The sequence below is a fragment of the Macaca fascicularis genome, chromosome 1 (assembly GCF_037993035.2).
Source record: "Macaca fascicularis isolate 582-1 chromosome 1, T2T-MFA8v1.1".
In the NCBI taxonomy this organism is placed as follows: domain Eukaryota; kingdom Metazoa; phylum Chordata; class Mammalia; order Primates; family Cercopithecidae; genus Macaca; species Macaca fascicularis.
In genome coordinates, this window is record NC_088375.1 from 217,928,114 (window position 1) to 217,945,419 (window position 17,306).

A 17,306-nucleotide genomic window follows, 5' to 3' on the forward strand; every position below is an offset into this window, starting at 1 on the left:
GACGGGTTGGTGCCTCCTCCTCCCTTTTAATTTCACCCTGCGACCTGATTAGCTTGCCTGAGCCTGGTCCCCACCTCCTGGCTCCACACCCTCCTCATTCAGGGCTGTCAATCCAGGAGGTCAGTGTGCCCATGGCCTCTCTGGGAGATGGGGAAGGGGAGCTTCAGCTAGGGGCCCCAGGTGGAGCAGGGCTCAGCTGCCAACAGGAGGCCCTCCAGAGCTCCCCAGCAGCCCCGTCCTCCCCTCCAAAGATTCCTTGTACCTGAACCCCTATTGCAATGATGTCAGTGTTTCTGAGGACTGACTATGTGCGGGCTCTGCCTCTAACCACCTGTGATCCTTATCAAATCTTTTAACCTCTCTGTGACTCAGCTGCCTCATGTGTAAGTTGGCAGCTGTAACAGTAGTACCTGTCCCACTGTGTTGATGTGGGAAAGACATGAGTTATATGTAAGAAGATTAGCACAGCTCCTGGCACTTGGTGCTCACTAAAATGCTAACAACTATGACTTGTATCCGCATTTGGCAGGTAAGAGAATCATGGCCGTAGTTCTCACTGCTAGTAAGTGGTAGAGTTAGAACTTCCACGCAGGTTCACCTGTCTCACCACACAATACCACCCCCACCAGGTGAGGGAAGGCCCTTGTGCCCAGACTCCACAGACAGCAGAAGCCACCCCAGGCAAGCATTCTTGGGGAGCCAGAGAGGAGGGAACTTGAAAAAGAGCTCAGAGCAATGACCTGGGAGCATGGACTCATTTCTGAAAATCCCTCTTCTTTCAGCTCAGCACAGCAAGCTTCAGCCTGTTCTGAGGCTCTTTGCAGAACTTCATTTGTTAATTTGACAAGTGTTTGTGAATCGTCTTTTATGCGTTCGGCACTCATTTAGGTGGTGAGGATACAACTATGAACAAAAGAGACCATGGTTCCTACTCTGATGACATTTATATTCTGGGGGAGACAGACCATAGGTGAAGTTAAATGAGTAAAGTGTGTATGACATTAGATGGTGCACTGAGGTTCTTCCCATTATTCAAGCGAGGGATGGCGTGACTTGGTCCCAGGGTAACAGGGAAGGTGGTGGGAAGTGGTTGGATCCCGAATGTATCTTGAAGGCAGAGCCGATGAGGTTTGCTGATGAGTTGGATGTGGGTGTGAGAGAGAGAGTGGTCAAGGATCACTGGAGTATTTGGGACCTGAGCAACTAGAAGGATGGAGTTGTCATCAGAGAGATGGGGAAGGCTGCAGGAAGGAAAGCAGGGCAGGGAGCTTGGCCATTCTCTGTTGGACTCATTCAACATGAGATGTCTGTTAGCCAAAGCTTGGGGTAGAGGTGGTGAATTGCAGGTGACATGTTCCCTTCATATCGGGCATCAGGGGTGATGAGAAGAGCCGTTCCCTCTGGAATCACAGGACACCCCTCCTCAGTAATGTGGTCCTCTCCTTCCAGGGGGCTGTTATACAGAGTGGAAAAGGGGGCACAGAAACCAGAACTCTGGTGTCCACAGGGCTGGGGTGGGAGGGCAGCAAAGAGCAAGAGAGAGAGACAGAGGAGAAACAGCCTTGCCTGAGGAGTTGTCAGTCTGATGGAAGATGTGGGGGACACACAGTCCCTGCCTGCAGGAACCCCAGCCTGATTAGGGAAACAGGAAATGTTAAAATGGCATACACATTTTTTTGGTTACTTTTGATTTTGAAGATCTTTTTGAAATAATCTTTCTTATTGCAAATATTATTGATCTGCAAATTCATTACACCTAAAGGCACCAAGACAAAGTCTAATTTTACCCCATGGATACAGAACTCAGAGAAACAGGTGTTCAGGGATGGTTTTCCATCACCCAAACCCCAAACCCCAATTTACCAGGACCTCAGTCATTTTGTTTAATAGCATTTATTGACATAATCATGTCCATTTCATATGGAATGGAATGCGGAGTGGAAAAAGCAGGTTCCTGCAGAACATGTGGGTGTGTTCCCATTAGAGAAGATTAAACGGATGGGTGGGTGGATGGATGGATGGATGGATGGATGGATGGATGGATGGATGGATGGATGGATGGATGTATGTGTGGGTGGATGGAGGGACAGAGAGATGGATAGGTGAACGATAGGAAAAAGGGAGGGAGGAAGAAAGGCAGGCTGGTGCATAAAGAGCTCTCTAAAAAGATGATGATGATGATGGTGATGATGACAACAATAACGATGATGCAAACACATATATGGCCCTCACCATGTGCCACTGTTTTAAGACCTTTCTATGTATTCATTTACCTAATCCTCACAATAATACTGGGTGGCTGGTATCAATCAAGCCTGGAATCCCAAGTTCAAATAGACCACATGGATGTGCAGGATGTGCCCTTGGCCAGTTGTGGGCAGGGCAAGGGCCCAGGTAGGTCATGGTGTCTTAAAAGAATGTTCTTTGGGCCGGGCGCAGCGGCTCATGCCTGTAATCCCAGCACTTTGGGAGGCCAAGGCGGGTGGATCATGAGTCAAGAGTTTGAGACCAGCCTGGCCAACATGGTGAAACCCTGTCTTTACTAAGAATACAAAAATTAGCCGGATGTGGTAGCAGGCACCTGTAATTCCAGCTACTCGGGAGGCTGAGGCAGGAGAATTGCTTGAACCTGGGAGGTGGAGGTTACAGTGAGCCAAGATTGCACCATTGCACTCCAGCCTGGGCAACAGAGCAAGACTCTGTCTCGGAAAAAAAAAAAAAGAATGTTCTTTGAGATAGAAGAAAGAGAAAGGGGGCAAGGAGGGAAGAGCAGAGGGTAGGTAGGGAGGAGGAGAGGAGGATTGGCACATCTCTATTTTACAGTGAAAGAAACTGAGGCACAGAGAAGTTGAGGACCCTCCCAAGTCAACGGTTGGAAGTTGGTCCCATTGGGATTTGAGACCAGGCCATCTGACCCTGGTGGGCTGATTGTTGACTAGATCCCTGGGAGGCAGAATATCAGGTCATTTCTTCCCCATGCTTGTGTGTATTGTTTGAATCACTTTCATGAGCAAACAACATTTTTACTGTTGGAAAAAAAAAATGAAGTCACCCTCATTATTCTCTCTTCAAGGAAAAATAAGATGCGTTTCCTCCTTTTGGCTTCTCTCCCCACCCTCTGCTAGTCCCTCCCCGCCTCCCTTTTTCATTCTTCCAGCTCAAAGAACATTCTTTTAAGACACCATGACCCGCCTGGGCCCCTGCCCTGCCTACAGCTCACAAACACCACAACCTGCACACCCATGCTGTGGTCGCTTTGAACTTGGGATTTCAGCCTTGATCGGTCAGACTGGGGAGGAGCGAGGGTGGCAGACCTCTGTGACATCACTGCCCCCTTCTCCTCTGGAGGAGGACATAAACCTGGAAGGCCGGCCCCACTTGGCCTGAAACGGGGCCCCATGCAGGGTAGAGCCCGCTGCCCAATGACTAGGGGACTCTAAGATGACCCCAGGAAGCCCCTGGAACAACCCAAGAAACCGCTATAGGGAAAGTGTCTGGTGCTGGGGCTGCAATGGCCAGGGCCTCATTTTCCCTCTTCTTCAACAATTTTTTTTTTTGAGCACCTAAAATGTGCCAGACATTATTCTGGCCCTGGGGATACCACAGTGAATAAAATAGACCCAGCCCCTGCCCTCATGGGGCATCCCGGAGGGCAGGCAGGTAGAAAGCTGGTGGGATAGAAACTGCGATATCGGGAAGTGATTCGGACAAATAAAATAGAAGAGAGGAGGGGATGGGGTGCTGTTTTAAGTCAAGTGATCAGAGAAGGCCAATCTGAAGAAATGATATTGGAGCAGAGATCTGGAAATGAGACCTTAGTGATAATGACATAAACATTTATTTGGTGACTATAGATTTTGAAGGTCTTTTTTGAAATAATCTTTCCTATTGCAAACGTTATTGATCTGCAAAGTACATTACACCTAAAGGCACCAAGGCAAGTTCTAAGTTTACCCCACGGATACAGAGCCCCGGAAAACAGGTGTCTACGGACTAAGATTCCATGAACCTAGTGTGGCAAGCCGGGTTTCCATTAGCAGCCAGAGCAGCCACTCTCTGTCTCTCACACACACAGAGAGAGCCCTTTCCTCTCATTCTCATGAATGCATAAGTTAAACATTAGAGAACTGAAGAAAATGGTGTCCAAGTATGAGGGCTGGAATGTGAAAACAAACCCGTTAAGACCACGCCTGGGTTTTCTCAGACCCGAAAGTCTGATGAAATAATGAAAGTATTCTTACACATACACCTCATACCAGGGCCCATTTAGGATTAAGAAACTTTCTGCTGGGCGCAGTGGCTCATGCCTGGAATCCCAGCACTTTGGGAGGCTGAGGTGCATGGATCACTTGAAGCTAGGAGTTCCAGACCAGCCTGGGCAACATGGCAAAACCCCATCTCTACTAAAAAAATAAACTAGCCAGATGTGGTGGTGTGCACCTGTAGTCCCAGCTACTCAGGAGGCTGAGACATGAGAATTGGTGGAACCCAGGGGCAGAGGTAGCAGTCAGCTGAGATCACGTCACTGTACTCCAGCCTGGGCAACAGAGTGAGGCTCTGTCTCAAAAAAAAGATTAAGAAACTTTCCAAGGCTCTAGAAAAAGCTTCCCAGACCCTAGACCCTAAAGATTAGATAAAGATGGAATGAAACAGACCTACTCGCTGGTAAGGTGTACTCCCACACGTAGGCATACAGCTTAGAATGTATACAACACTGGAGAAAAACTTGTACTTTCAAGTGGGTCTGGTGAGTTACTCCGACCTTCTCCCTGTAACCGGTTGCAGAAAGAAAATCCCTTCTTTCTCAATCTGTCTGCATCTCCTTATTGGACCTCGAGAGCAAGCAGCCTGACCTCCTTCATCCAGAAACACTAGGATCACCCCCCACAACTCCCCAGTCTCCCTATCTACAAAATGGGTTGTTACGCTAGATCAGAGTTTCCAAACTCAGACACCTTCGGGGGGCAGGCAGATTATATCAATGTGTGACGTTACCAGCTAGGAGACAATAGGGACTGGTGGTCACTGCTGCAGAGGGAACAGAGTCTGCTGGGTTAATGAGAAACATTAAGTCAGTGTTTCTCAGGAACAGAATACTGAGGTCAAACAAAACCCACCGGTAGGCCAGACCCAGCCCTTGGGCCATGAGTTTGGGCCCCTAGCATTGGTTATTGTGTGTTGGTGGGTAAGGAGAGGGGTGGACGGAATAACTCTGGCTGGGGAAGTCATTTGATACCCTTGAGGGTAAGCAATGTGGGCCCCAGGGAGCCTTGGCACCATCAGGGCATGGAAATTGCCTGCCTCAGACCCTGGGACCAATCAGGGTAGGTTCTGGGGCTACTCTTGTGTTGCTGACACTAGCTGTGGGCTCTTCTGGTCCGGGAGACCTCTCCCTAACACACACACACACACACACACACACACACACACGCTGCCTGCTGTGCCTGAGCTCACCTAGGACTCCATGGAGGAAGGTAGGGAGGATCAGCAGAGCCCAGTTCTTGTAACCCCCTGTCTGAGGCCATTCTCCCCTTCCAGCACCCCCAGGGCACCACAGGGACAGTTTCACTTGTTCTCCAGGATCCTCCAACTTCAAGCTGGAAGGGTCCCCGAAACTATCAATGCAGTCCCTTCACTTCCAGCTGGGTAAACCACAGCACGGAGAGAAGCAGTGACTCACCCAGGGTGACACAGTAAAGTCACAAGAAGCCAGATGTGGATCCAAAGTCTTCATTCATTCAACAAACATCTATGAGGCACTTTTTATATGCAGGTGCTGTTCCAGAAATCAGAGTCCTGGACATCTGCTGAGTCTGCTCAGCTCCCTGTGTTGACCCAACCCCTTCCTGTGCTCCTGGCACCCAGGGCAGGATCCCGGACCTTCTGGTGAATGGGGGAGAAACCTTGGGGGTTCTGACTTGGCCATTGTGAGAAAATAGGGACCCACTGATTACCACAGGGCCAGAGGGTGGGCTGGAGTCTCTAATGGCAGGAAGTGGTGAGGACCATGAGTCACCCAACTCAATCCACACTGTCCCCTCAGCACCCAAAATCCAGACCAGGCTCTGCTGGGCACCGCGGACCTGCAGGAATTACCCATTCCCTCCTCAGGTCCGGGGACATCCCGGACTCCGTGCGCCAGCATCAGCAAGCAGTGTTAATGACACCATTCATGGGGCAGGGTGGGACATGGCACAGCCCCAGCTGAGCAGGCTTGTGTCCTCTGCCCTCGGGGGGCTGTGACCAGGCGAGTCATCCCCACAGGTGGCCAACTCAGCAGCCTCCAAGCACATCGGCCCCTTCCCTGCCCCCAGCTGACTTTTCCCATCTCAGCAAATGGCGCCACCTCCACCCTAGTCACCCAAGCCAGCCCAGGCAACCTCTCCCTCCCACTCCCCCACACCGCCTAACCGTCAGCTCTACCTCCCAAACATCTCTTGACCCTTCCCTTCCTCTTTGCCCCCATCCTCACCTCCACCATCACCATCCTGGTTCCAGTCACTATCTCTCAGCTGAGACCTCAGCAGCTCCTGGTCTCCCTGGCCCCAGGCTTACTGCATTCCTTGCCGCAAGCAGTCATGTTCCCTCTGACACGTGTATCCGATTGCATCATTCCCCTGCTGAAAAGCCTTCCCTGGATCCCCCCAAGATAGAGAAGGACTAAGGGGCCCTACCATCTAGGGTTCCAATCTGGGCCCAGCTGTTTCTCCAATTTCAGGGCTCTGGGCAAGTGATTTAACGTCTCCAAGGCTCAGTCTCCTAAATGGTAAAATTTGAATTAATTACTTAATTTATTTATTTATTTATTATTTTGAGATGGAGTCTCACTTTGTAGTCCAGGCTGGAGTACAGTGGCACAATCTCGCCTCACTGCAACTTCTGCCACTCAGATTCAAGCAATCCTCCTGCCTCAGCCTTCCATGTAGCTAGGATGACAAGCATGTGCCACCACACCCAGGTAATTTTTGTATTTTTAGTAGAGACAGGGTTTCGCTGTGTTAGCCAGGCTGGTCTGGAACTCCTGACCTCAGGTGATCCGCCTGCCTCAGCCTCCCAAAGTGCTGAGATTACAGGTGTGAGCCACTGCGCCTGGCTTAAAATCTGGAATAATTTAGAAGTAAGAAATAACATATGTAAAAGGTGCCTGGCATATGCTTGATGCTCAAGACATAGACACTTTGTGTGGCATTCAAGGCCCCTGAGACCAGCCTCTGAGGGACCTCTTTTCACTCAGTGCCCAACCTTTGTCCCGATCAAAATTCCTCTGGGCATTCCTGCTGCCCCCACTGGGGGATTGCTCCCTGATCTGGGAGTCTTCGTGAATCTCTGCCCATCACCAACCTTCCTGCCCTCCCCTTCCCTCCCCTAACTCCACCTTTTCCCCTCCAGCACCCACTCCACAGGAAGACTCAGCATTTCCACTTCTTTTATAGATTTACATCCCACATCCTAATAAAAAAAAATTAAGACTGCCCATAAAGTATACCCTGAATAAGGTGAGTTTTTTTGTTTTTTGTTTTTTGTTTTTCAAGTGAGGAAATTAAGTCAAATAATGAGGAAAGAAAGAAAAAGACAGGTCTGGACATCCTGTCCGGTTGGTAGATTTCACCGTGAGTTCCCTGGTGGCCCAGGAGAAAAAGAAAATATAACTGGTTTTAGGAATCATGGTGTTCACAAAGTAAAACTCAACCAGTTGAGGGGGAAAAGCCCTGCTCTTCTAGGCCCTGAGAACTGAGAGAAATCCATCCCTTCCCACCTTGGGTGGGGTTTAATGGATGGGGAAAGTGTGGAATATTGAACCATCTGGTTCACAGCATCCTTATATTCGGGTCTGGCTTGATCCATGGGTTTATTTTGGGATGGGATGTCTATAGAAATATGAGTTTTGGGCCGGGCACGGTGGCTCACGCCTGTGAGCACTTTGGGAGGCCGAGGTGGGCGGATCACGAGGTCCGGAGATCGAGACTATCCTGGCTAACATGGTGAAACCCCGTCTCTACTAAAAATACAAAAAATTAGCCAGGTGTGGTGGCGGGCACCTGTAGTCCCAGCTACTTGGGAGGCTGAGGCAGGAGAATGGCATGAACTGGGGAGATAGAGCTTGCAGTGAGCCGAGATGGTGCCACTGCACTCCATCCTGGGCAACAGAGCGAGACTCCGTCTCAAAAAAAAAAGAAAGAAATATGTGTTTTGGGTCCTTCAGACTCTTCTCCATGAGAATTCTGTTTTTTTTTTTGTTTTTGTTTTGTTTTGTTTTGTTTTGTTTTGAGACGGAGTCTCGCTCTGTCGCCCAGGCTGGAGTGCAGTGGCCTGATCTCAGCTCACTGCAAGCTCCGCCTCCCGGGTTCATGCCATTCTCCTGCCTCAGCCTCCCGAGTAGCTGGGACCACAGGCGCCCGCCAGCTTGCCCGGCTAGTTTTTTGTATTTTGTATTTTTTTTATTTTTATTTTTTTTTTTTGAGACGGAGTCTCGCTCTGTCGCCCAGGCTGGAGTGCAGTGGCCGGATCTCAGCTCACTGCAAGCTCTGCCTCCTGGGTTCACGCCATTCTCCTGCCTCAGCCTCCCGAGTAGCTGGGACTACAGGCCCCCACCACCTCGCCCGGCTAGTTTTTTGTACTTTTTAGTAGAGACGGGGTTTCACCGTGTTAGCCAGGATGGGCTCGATCTCCTGACCTCGTGATCCGCCCGTCTCGGCCTCCCAAAGTGCTGGGATTACAGGCTTGAGCCACCGCGCCCAGCCGTTTTTTGTATTTTTTAGTAGAGATGGGGTTTCACTGTGTTAGCCAGGATGGTCTCGATCTCCTGACCTTGTGATCCACCCGTCTCGGCCTCCCAAAGTGCTGGGATTACAGGCTTGAGCCACCGCGCCCGGCCCGAGAATTCTTTGTTTTAACCAAACCTTTGTTTGAATAGTGCCAGGGAACGTGTGGTTTCCCTCCCGGATATTGGCTCTTCCTTACAGCTGACAGAGCAGCGACCCAAAGTCATCTAAAAGTCAGCCAACCTGGGGCTAGAGTTGAGGTCCCACCGTGAGAATCAGCACAGGTCCAGCACCTTCTACTGATTCACTAAGAGCTGGGGGACACTCATACCTGGAAAGGGGGTGGGGGACAACACCTCTGTAGGGTATCCCCAGTGCAGGACTCACATATCGGCAGCCCCTTCGGTGAAGGCCCCTTGGACCGGCTGCCTCCTTGAACATGTGGAGACAGAGGCAGAGAGTGACTTGCCATAAACCACACAGCCAGGGAGAGGCAAACCGAGGTAAAAGACAGAAAACCAGAGTTAGAAACTTGAATTCTTGGGCCCCTTGCCAAGCTTTCTCGAAAAACTCTTCTTTTTCTTTCACAGGGGCAGCTCTGCCTAATGGAGACTCTCCATCTAGATCCGGCCCATCTGCTGTGGTTCTCACGATCCAGGTTGCTGGCGAGACACTGTCTCACAAGACCTTCATGCGACAGAAGGGCCCAGCATCTTTCCCAAAATCACTCGTTTATTCAGCAGACATTTCTTGGGCCCCTAGCATGGGCCAGGTAATGAACAGATGAAGAGGAGCTGGTCGCAGTCTGCTTTATAGGTGAGCGTGGTTGATGGGGAGTGTGGAAATGTGAACATATTGTTAGCAGGGAGTTGGTTATTCCACCATGATAAAGGGAGGGAAGGGATACTAATAATGGGAGCCAGCATTTATTGAGCACTTATGGTATGCCAGCTCTGACTAAGCACTTTGCAGACATCATCCTTAATCCTTGCAACAGACCTGGGAGGGGAGCACTGCTATTGTCCCTGCTTTGCAAAGGGGGAAAATCTAGTGTCAGAGTTTAAGCAATGTGGCCAAGGTCTCTTGCTAATTAGGATGGAAGCAGAGAAGCAACCCCAGTCCATGGAACTTCCGAGCTTGTATTTTAGTTGCTACATCCAACTGGCTCCGAGGAGGATGAGGCCAGAGGGTGCCTGTGTCCCTTCATGGGTTGCTGGTGCTTACAGGCTGCAGGGACTGCCAGCCCCAGCCCCTCCCATTGTGTCACACACCCCCAGCTTCAGCCCTGCCAAAGATGTCATTGTCTGGTGTCTGGTCCCTTGGCCCCCAGCAGCCCTCCTGGACAGAGGCCTGGTGGCAACAGGGTTCAAGAGACCCCCAGTTTCCAGCTGTCCCCACACCATTAAGGTCCTCTGAGCACTGGCCACCCAACTCCATCACCCCTTAGAGCCTGGAGCCTCCCAGGGCACGAGTGCAGACCTTCCAGTTCCTGCCGGCCTTGGAAAGGGCCCGGGTTGGGGTCTAGCCCAGAGCTAGGAAAGAGGCCCATCTGAGAAAGGGCCCTGATGGCTGGGGTGAGGGAATGGGGGTACACACACTCCCAGAAAGTCAGGACAGGAGAAAGCTAGAGATAACTCACAAGTCCCAGGGGCTTTGCGTTTAACGCAGATGATATAGTAGACACTCAGGACAAAGCAGGCAGGTGTCAAAGCCTACCTGCTCATCTCTTCCCCTCCAGAAGGCCCTGTAACCCTGGTGCAGCAGCCTGAGGTTGCATAGATCCTCTCAGAAAGTCACCAGTCTGTTTGTCACTAATAAGAAGGCCCAGAGAGGGCAAGCAATTGGCCCAAGGCCACACAGCCCATGTTCTTTCCCCTACAACCAGGGAGAGAGGAAGTGGCACCGGGGGTGGAGGGGAAGAAACAATGGTTACAAGTGGGGCAAGCCACACCAGTAGTGGACAGAGCATGGGGACAGTGGCAGGCCCCACCCAAGGCTACCACTCACCATCTGGGTGACCATGGTAGACGCTTCACCACTCTGGGCCTTTACAATACATGCCCCTTGACACCTCCCAGGGAGGTGGCTGTGCTTATCTCCTAATCTGCTGATATTTATAAAGCACCACCAGGCACTCAGTACATATTAGTCCCCATCCTGATCCCTCGTGATCTACCTCCTCCAGGAAGCCCTCCCAGATGGCTCTGGCTCCCAGGGAATGTGCTGTTCTCTAAGCAGCCCCCACAGGCTCCTGGGGTGGGAAATTACCTGTTTCAACTCTATTCCCCTTGTCACTCTGGTAAGTAGGACTGCACATTCCAAAAGGACACGGAAAGGGACCTGCTAGGCCTTTGGCTCAGGGGACCAGGAAGCTGATGTCAGTGAAAAACATCTAGATTTGCAGTGGTATGAGAGCTCTCAGCCGCCCATCCCACAGCTGGCCAGTAGCCCCCACGTTCCCTGGGAAAAGGATTCAGCTGCTGCTCAGCAGAGCTCTTAGTCTGGCCCCCATTGCCCTGACTGGGGCACTCAGCGTCATCTGACAGGAGAGTTCCTGCTTCTTCGCACCCCAGTCTGGGCCTGTGGCTCAGTGAAGCCAGAGGGGCCCCTGGAGAGGACAGCATGGGAGGAGAACGGGAGTGCAGGGGACAAAGACATACAGAGAAATGAACGGAAACAGAAAGAAGCAGACTGAAAATAGAGAGACAGAGACAGAGAAAGCCCAAAACAGGGACAAAAGAGAGAGAGAGAGAACCCGGCGAAGGAAGAGAGATGAAGAGAAAGGCAGAGACAGTGAGGTGCAAAGAGAGACTGAGAGAACCAGAGACTGAGATGGAGAGGGACAAACTGAAGGACAGAGGGAGGAACAGAACAAAGAAAGACAGAGACCCTGCGAGGGAGAGCAAGAGACAGCTCCCAGGCAGGCAGAACAGAGCCCAGGAACCCTGGGGCCCCAGAGCCCATGTGCTCCCTCTCCACTTTCCGCTTCCCTGGGGGCTCCCCTTTCCCAAGCCTGCTGTTCCCGGCACTCAGGCAGGGCCGGGGGAGACAAGTAATGATCACTGAACTTGTGCGTGGGCTGGGCGCTGGGGCCACGCCCCCTTGACACCTCCCAGGTGGATGGTTGTACTTATCCCTCATGTGCAGATGAAGAAACTGAGGTGGGGAGCCATCAGGTAACTCAGTCAATAACACCGAATGTTAGGGTGCAGGCAAGAGGGTCATGGATAAGGAGACTGAGACCCAGAGGGGGGTGGTGCCTGGCTCTGGGTCACACAGCAGCCAGCTGCAGAGCCTGGGGCTGGAAGCCGGTTCCCCTGGTACCTTGCCTGGCTCCTAAGAAAACAAAGCGAATCTCATTAAGTCTTTGGTAATGAGGCTCCAGGTCTTATCAGACGGGCGGTGGCCAACACTCTAGAAACTGTCAACGCCCCCTCCGCATTCTCCATGCCCACCTCCTGCCTCCCACTCTCTTTTCTGGGAAGGCGCCTCTGGGACCACCCAAACTCGCCCTCTCTTCTAGGAACCAGGCCCCTGTCAGTGGCATCTCCATCTCCCCACACCCTGCTCTCCAGCCTGGACACCCGTGTAGAACCGACAAGCAGCAGGGTGGCCATTTGTACACCCCCCACAGTGACATCAGCGAAGCGTGTCCTCAGGCTCCCCCCAAAGACCTAGGCCCCCTGGAGAAAGGGAGGGAGGGTCAGCACGCTGACTCACATTGAGTGGCAGCTCTTGGCACACACCTTCGCTCGCCGTGGCCTCTTGCATCCCACAAGGAAGGGACAGGTGAGCAAAGCGTGGCTAAGAGAGGAAGAGAGTCCCACAGGTCATCCAGGCCAGTCGCCCGACCCTAGCTCATGCTCCTGCCATTACCAGGACCCCAGACTGTTTTCCTGTGTGTCCTGGTCCCATCCCTGTCCTGAGCCAAAGTGTGGGCCGCCTCGCCCTGCAGCCCTTCCTCCTCCACGTATATGCCCTGTGTCCTGGCATACAGCAGGCTGGGAAGAGGGGGACCCTTCCTGGCTGGGGGCAAGACAAGTCAGAGATCCTCTTGGGCCATGGTGGTCCAGTCTAGGCGGTGGTTTTCCTGTCTGCATCATTTGGGTGGAGGGGGTAGCGTGATGGCCTCTGAGGGTCCTTAGGCTCCAACCTCTCCTGAACTTCACCTTGCCTGCATGTCCTCTGGGGCCTGGGGTCCTCATTTCCACCCTCCAAGGTGGCCCTGGTGCCTCGTAGGCTGATCCCAGGTTTCCAGAGCCTTCAGGAGACGGCACTTCTGGCTCCCGGGGGTCAGGGAGCATCTAGGCATGGACGCTGTGATCTGCCTGGCCTCTTGCCCCAGCCTCCTGACCCATGGAGGGAGGGGGTTGGGAACAAGAATGCAGGGAGTCTGCCTGAGGCTGCTCAGGGCTGCACCACACACCCTCACGTGTCCCCAACCTGGCATGCTGCTCCTGGCGTGGGATGCAGCCTCATGTCCTCTCAGAGCTCCCAATCTGGGGCTGGCAGCGTCTGGCAGAGTCTGATGCAGACGCAGAGATTACAAGACAGCTCTTCCCAGACAAGCATGATGCCCAAAAAACCACCAAGATGGCTAAATAGCAGAAAGGAGCTTTACCGGTGGTATGAATTTGCACACCAGGAAGAGACGGTCTCTGGCGTGCTCCGGAGGTGCTCTCTCTCGGAAGAGGAAAAGGGCAGGTTGGGTTTTGTGCCTCTCGGAGCCCGTATCACGCAATAGAGTCATACATATTCAGCAGGTTTGGGGAAAAGGCTATCTATATTTATGAAGGGAGGGGAGCGTATGCACACAAGCACACCCCACGTTCACTTTGGGCTAGGGTTCTAGTACTAAAATGAGGTGGAATTTGGTTCTTTACAGCAAAAGGTGTAGGACACAAAGACATTTTGTTTGCGGACTCTATAAGCTGCTGAAATGGCTTAAGGACTGCAGTTGCGTATCAGAAGAGGATGTTTGAGGCTAGGTGCAATGGCTCATGCCTCTAATCCCAGCACTTTGGGAGACCAAGGCGGGTGGATTGCTTGGAGTTTGAGACCAGCCTGAGCAACATGGCGAAACCCCATCTCTACAAAAAATAAAAGAAAATTACCCAGGCAAGGTGGTGCATGCCTATAATCCCAGCTACTTGGGAGGCTGAGGTGTAAGGATCATATGAGCCTGGAAGGTCGAGGATGCAGTGAGCCGTGTTCATGCCACTGAACAGCAGCTTGGGCAACAGAGTGAGACCCTGTCTCCAAAAAAAAAAAAAAAAGGAAGAAGAAGAAGAGGAAGACAAAGGAGGAGGAGAAGAGGAAGAAGAAAAAGAAGAGGAAGAAGAAGAAGACGAACGAAGACGAAGAAAGAAGATGAAGATGAAGACGACGATGACGACAAAGAAGAAGAAGATGAAGACGAAGACGACGACGATGACAAAGAAGCAGAAGAGGAAGAGAGGAAGAGGAAGAGGAAGAAGAAAGAAAGAAGAAGAATAAGAATAAGAATAAGAAGAAGAAGAAGAAGAAGAAGAAGAAGAAGAAGAAGAAGAAGAAGAAGAAGAAGAAGAAAATGTTTGTAAGGCAGTTCCTCCCTCTGGTCAGAGCTATAGTGGTCTGGGTTGTAAATCCAAGTCAGGAAGGATGAGACGATTTGCCTGACAGCTCTTATTATTGGGAGTTTAGCAAGGGTGTGGTTATTTTTGAGATGGAGTCTCACTCACTCTGTTACCCAGGCTGGAGTGCAGTGGCGCAATCTTGGCTCACTGCAAACTCCACCTCCCAGGTTCAAGCAATTCTCCTGCCTCAGCCTCCTGAGCAGCTGGGATGACAGGCGTGCACCACCACCACCCAGCTAATTTTTGTATTTTCGGTAAAGACGGGCTTGTCTCGAACTCCTGACTGCAAGTGATCCGCCCGCCTTAGTCTCACAAAGTGCTAGGATTACAGGCATGAGCCATCACGCCCGGCCAGGTGTGGTTATTCTTGCAGTGGTAGGAATTTAGGGAGTTGCCATGCCAACCAGGCCTTGAACCTTCTGCCTGTAGGTAACTTTTATTTCCTTAACCTTGGGGTCCATCTTAGTTGATAAAGGGGCATCTATTTTGGTGTCTCAGATGATGAACATAGAGGCCCCCCCCAGGACCATGGGCTCTAGGTCCAGCTGTGGTCGGGAGCCTTCCTGGGAGGTGACAGTGGAGCAGCAGGGTGAAGAAGGGACTGGGTGTCAGGCCTCTGTGTCCAGCACACCCCTTGTTTCCCTGTTGTCACTCTGGGCCAGCCCCACCCCCTACCTGCTCCCAGGTGTTCACAGTACCTCCTTCCTAGATAAGCTACAGACAATGTCAGAGCTGTTGGGCCCTTAATGACACATGGACCACTAGAGCAGAGAACTGAGAAGGAAGCTGGGTGGTACCAGGTGAGCTAGGAACAGGGCCTAGGCTAGAATGCAGGGCTTGTGCCCCGCCCAGTGCCCTGTGCACTGCCGTTTTGTGCCTGTTCTCAGACTCTAGGACACGATGCCCCCGAGCCTGCCAAGGTGCCCCCCATCATTCACGCACTGATTGGCCGTGGGCTTCTTTCATGTCCTGGGCCCGGCTTTCATGCATGCCCACCCCCTGTGGCCTCAGTGTGGCCCCTTCACTCCAATGTGTTGGCCTCTGTCCCCATGCCACTCACAGCCCCCCTTGAGTCCCCATCAGGGCTGGCAGCCTGAGGAGTGGGAGGGGAAGTCTGGCTGTGCCTGACATGGCAAGTTTTCCCAGGAGAGGTGAAGATTTCTAAACTGGACCCAGCTTTCCAGAGCATTCACCAGCCTGGTCCCACCCCCACTCCCCACCAAAGCATCTGCCCTCCTGGCTGGATCTGACTTACCCGCACTGAGCACCAGGAACTGGATTCCAGGGCCAAGAATTTGACCACATCCTGGTGAGTCCAGCCTGACATTCCCCAAAACAGGGTGGAAACCAAGGGAGGGATCAGCAGATGAGCACGCATTCAGCTGATGGAGTCAAGGAATCTTCTAAAAGCAGCACTCACTACAAGGGATTTAAAAACCCAGCCCAGAAAATAAGCATAGGGAAACCCTGCTTTTCACTTTACCTGGGTTCTGAAGAAATCTTAAGAAAACTTTTGTAAGTAAATCGAAAGTTACTTTGGTGAGGGGAGTTGACCCCTTAATAGCCACCTTTATTTCTTGCTGATTCTAAATGCCTATCTCCTCCACCACGGTCGAGCTGTCTTCAAGAACGAGGGCCACATCATACTCTTTCTGATAACCCAGCACCCAGCACAGGGCCTGGCCCATTCATTATTGGTGCTCTTGGAATGAGCTGATGAATAAGCAAGTTAAATTTGCTAATAGAGGAGGTAACTCACAATCCTTATATCTGACAAAGAGCTCACCTCCAGAATTTATAAGAACAGCTACAAATAAATATGAAAAAGGCAAACCTCCTGAATTTTTAATGAGCAAAAAAAATTCGCCAGGCATGGTGGTTCACATCTGTAATCTCAGCACTTTGGGAGGCCAAGGTGGGTGGATCACCTGAAGTCAGGAGCTCAAGACTAGCCTGGCCAACATGGCAAAACCCCGTCTCTACTAAAAATACAAAAATTAGCCAGATGTGGTGGTGCACACCTATAGTCCCAGCTACTCAGGAGGCTGAGCTAGGAGAATGGCTTGTACCTAGGAGGTGGAGGTTGCAGTGAGTCAAGATTGCGCCACTGCACTCCAGCCTGGGCGACAGAGTGAGACTCCGTCTCAAAAAAAAAAAAAAAAAAACAGTAAAAGAAACCAAGAGGCCAATAAACATAGGAAAAGATGCTTGACTTCTTGCCGGGCGCGGTGGCTCACGCCTGTAATCCCAGCACTTTGGGAGGCCGAGGCGGGCGGATCACAAGGTTAGGAGATCGAGACCACGGTGAAACCCCGTCTCTACTAAAAATACAAAAAAAAATTAGCCGGGCGCGGTTGTGGGCGCCTGTAGTCCCAGCTACTCGGGAGGCTGAGGCAGGAGAATGGCGTGAACCTGGGAGGCGGAGCTTGCAGTGAGCCGAGATCGTGCCACTGCACTCCAGCCTGGGCGACAGAGCGAGACTCCGTCTCAAAAAAAAAAAAAAAAAGATGCTTGACTTCTTTAGTCACCAGGGAAATGCAAAGGAAAACAAAAAGGAGACTCTACCACACTACCACCAGGATGGCCAAAGTTAAAAAGTCTCACAATACCAAGTGTTGGCAATGTGGATGTGGAAAAAACAGAACTCTCAGACACTCCCTGTGAGAAAGGAAATTGGTAGGATCACATTGGAAAACTGTTGGCAGTATCTGTTAGAGTTGGAGCACAACACATATTTTCCCTGTGATAGGTGTCCCCGCCCAAATCTCATATCAAATTATGATCCCCATGTGTCAAGGGAAGAATCTGGTGGGAGGTGATTGGAGCATGGGGGTAGTTTCCCCCGTAGTCTTCTCATGATAGTGAGGGAGTTCTCACAAGATCTGATGGTTTAAAAGTGGCAGTTTCGCCGGGCGCGGTGGCTCACGCC

The 17,306-nt window shown here is 51.6% G+C and overlaps 1 long non-coding RNA gene and 1 pseudogene across 1 annotated transcript; both read right to left on the minus strand.

Annotated features, from left to right (window-relative positions):
- Positions 1-9,704: 9,704 nt before the first annotated feature.
- On the minus strand, positions 9,705-16,002 carry LOC135968819 (uncharacterized). The gene is made up of 4 exons (XR_010583785.1): positions 15,856-16,002; positions 12,916-13,111; positions 10,479-10,637; positions 9,705-9,790 (listed from the first exon to the last, which is right to left on the minus strand). It is a non-coding gene; the product is annotated as an uncharacterized lncRNA (long non-coding RNA).
- LOC102133220 (uncharacterized) lies at positions 11,181-11,903 on the minus strand (annotated as a pseudogene).
- Positions 16,003-17,306: the final 1,304 nt, after the last annotated feature.